We start from the raw sequence: 3,133 nt of genomic DNA on the forward strand, positions 1-3,133 counted from the left end.
TGTCCTTCCAACAATGTCCAAGCTTCACTTCCGTACATTAGAGTTGGTATCACAATACAGTACTGTCATGTAGTAACTTTTTCACTTCCATGCTCACTTCCCTGTTTCTTATCACTGCTTTCAAAGAACCAGCAACCTTTCTTCCCTGCTGTACCCTTTCAAGCACTTCACCCTCCAAACCTCCATCCTTACTCATCACACTACCCAAATATATTCACCTTTAGATTCCGTTTCTTACACACTCTCTCAAACTCATCCACCAAGCCTTCCAGCTCCCCTTCGTCTTCACTCAACAACACAGTATCATCTGCAAACAACAGTACAGGGAGTTTCCAAACACTATCCTCTCTCACCAGGGCCACTCCAACATCCACTACCCTACCTCGTACCTCTTTTATTACCCCATCCATGTACAGATTGAACAACCATGGAGACATGACACATCCCTGTTTCAAACCAACTTTCAAAGAGAAAAATTTACTTAGTTCACCATCCACACGCACTGCAGCCTTCGCACCATCGTACATACTCTTCACAGCATTCAACAACTTCCCATCTACTCCATATATTCTTAACACTTTCCACAATCCTTGTCTATCCACCCTGTCATATGCTTTCTCCAAATCCATGAAAGCCGCATACAACTTCTTTCCCTTCTCTAGAAATATTTCCACTAAAGATCTAAGAATGAATATCTGATCTACACAACCTCTTCCCTTCCTAAAGCCTCCCTGTTCTTCTCCAACTAATTTCTCTGTTCTTTCTCTAACTCTGTCTATAAGTATCCTACCATACACTTTTCCTATTATACTAAGAAGACAAATGCCCCTATGATTACCACACACTTCTTTTTCCCCTTTTCCTTTGTACAAGGGAATAATTATACCTGACTTCCAATCCTCCGGGACTCTACCTTCCTCCCAGGCCAATCTGCACATCTTCCACATCCATTCTACTACTATCTCTCCCCCATGCTTCAGCATTTCACCACACACTCCATCAATTCCTGGGGCTTTCCCGATTTAACTTTCTTCATTGCTTCCACAACTTCTATCCTACTGATTTCTTCCTGTCTTCTCACCTCCCTCCTTCTCCCAGCCATTCCCCAGCCACTTATACTCGCATTACTTCCATCCTCTACGTTCAACAATTCCTTAAAGTGTTCTCTCCATCTGCTCACCTTTTCTCCCTTCTCCACTAGTAATCTACCATTTTTATCTTTCACTCCCCTGCTAACTTCACTTCCACCCTGTCTTACTCTTTTCACTTCTCTCCAGAACATTTTCTTACAGTCCCTCCACTTTACACTCAAATTCCTTCCAAATTCCTCATCCACTCTCTTCTTACTCTCTCTTACTAATCTTTTCACCTCTCTCTTCCTTTCCACATATAACTCTCTCTTCCGCCTCTCAACTTCTTCCACGCCCCTATTTCTCATCCATTCATTGTATGCTTTCTTCTTTTGTGCCACAGCCTGTTTCACCTCTTCAGTCCACCACGCTGTTCCTTGCACCCCCCTCCGTCTTCTCTTCCTTCCACACACCACATCACATGCTGCACATATTTCTTCTGTAAATATCTTACACACACCTTCCACGTCTCCCATCTGCTCCAATTCATATTTGCCCAATCGTTCCTCCACTTCTCTCTTATACTCTGCCTTTTTCTCATCCTCTTGTAACTTTTCCACTCTCCTTGCAACTACTCCTTCCTCTCGTCTTTCCCTTCTTCTATTCCTCCATCTCACTTGCATCCTAATTCTGGCCACCACCAAGTAGTGGTCAGAAAGTCCACTCCCCCAACCTCTATACACTCTTGCATCCTTTACACATCTTCACATCCGATATAATAGAGCCAAAGGCATGTCCAGAAAGTGGTCCTGTCCGGATAGTGGGCCCCAGCCTCCTGGACTTGTACTTATGGACCCTAACTCAGAATAACACCTATACAACTCCCTCTGGACATGCATAGCACCTATTTAAGACCCAAATCACACCAATAAGGGACATAAAAGACTGAAATAAATGCAAAAGAACCAGAGAATGAGGTTTTAGAGGTGAATTTGTACAATATTTAACATTCTGGGTACTTACAGCAAGTCTCTGGCTCCTGGACTGGTAGTTATGGACCCTAACTTAGCCTAACTCAGAAAAACACCTCCCTACTGCACATGTATAGCACCTAAGACCCTATTCACACCAATAAGGGACATAAAAGAGTGAAATGAGGTTTTAGAGGCAAGTATGGAAAATACAGTACAATATGAAACATTCTGGGTACTTACAACAAGTCCCTGTCTCCTGGACTGGTACTTATGGACCCTAACCCAGCCTAATTTTGAAAGCCACCTAAATAACTCCCTACCGGACATGCATAGCACATATTTAAACCTATTTAAGACTCTATTCACACCAATAATGGACATTCATCATCATCATTGCCAGACGCCATGTATCCCAGACGGGGTGGCCAATGGCTTAGAGTTAATTGTTTTATAGGGAGGGGCACTAATCCTCCACCAACCCCACTTGACATGTAGGGATGCCAACAGCATCTGGTGTTCCCAGGCGGTCACCCATCCAAGTACTAACCAGACCCAACGTTGCTTAACTTCGCTGATCGGACGGGAAGCGGTGTACTCAACGTGGTAGCTTGAAATAAACAAAATGGAACCAAAGAATGAGGAATTAGAAGTGACTGTACCCCATCCAGGGTAATTGCAGCATGTTTGTGGCCGCCTTTTGTAAGGTTTTGGCAGTGGTGAAAATGCTCTTGAAGCACGTACAGTAATCCAGTGCTGTGCTGCATTTACAGTAATTCTTTGCACTGTGAGTTATAACTGTTTAACACTGCACATTGTTAATTGCACCAGGCCAGTTTCAACCGCCATTTGCACTCCACAGCTAATCCTTTGCACTCTAAATTCTAATTTCTTAACACTGCACAACATTGTAAATTCCCGTGTGGTCCAGTGGCGAGGTATTGCAGTTTATTCACAAAAAAATGTGCACGTGTGGCTCCCATTACGATATGCTACATCCGTGATTGTAGTTAGGCAATGATTGTTTGGGTGTTGGTGAGGGGGAAACAAAGTTGCCAGATCGCAACAGCCGCATTACCAAACTCCTCAGTT

At 43.6% G+C, this 3,133-nt stretch overlaps 1 pseudogene; it reads right to left on the minus strand.

Annotated features, from left to right (window-relative positions):
• Positions 1 to 2,542: 2,542 nt before the first annotated feature.
• On the minus strand, positions 2,543 to 2,657 carry LOC145410517 (5S ribosomal RNA; annotated as a pseudogene).
• Between the last annotated feature and the right edge of the window lie 476 nt (positions 2,658 to 3,133).

This window comes from Coenobita brevimanus, chromosome 85 (genome assembly GCF_032717465.1).
Source record: "Coenobita brevimanus isolate Jiangsu-jjx chromosome 85, ASM3271746v2, whole genome shotgun sequence".
Taxonomy (NCBI): domain Eukaryota; kingdom Metazoa; phylum Arthropoda; class Malacostraca; order Decapoda; family Coenobitidae; genus Coenobita; species Coenobita brevimanus.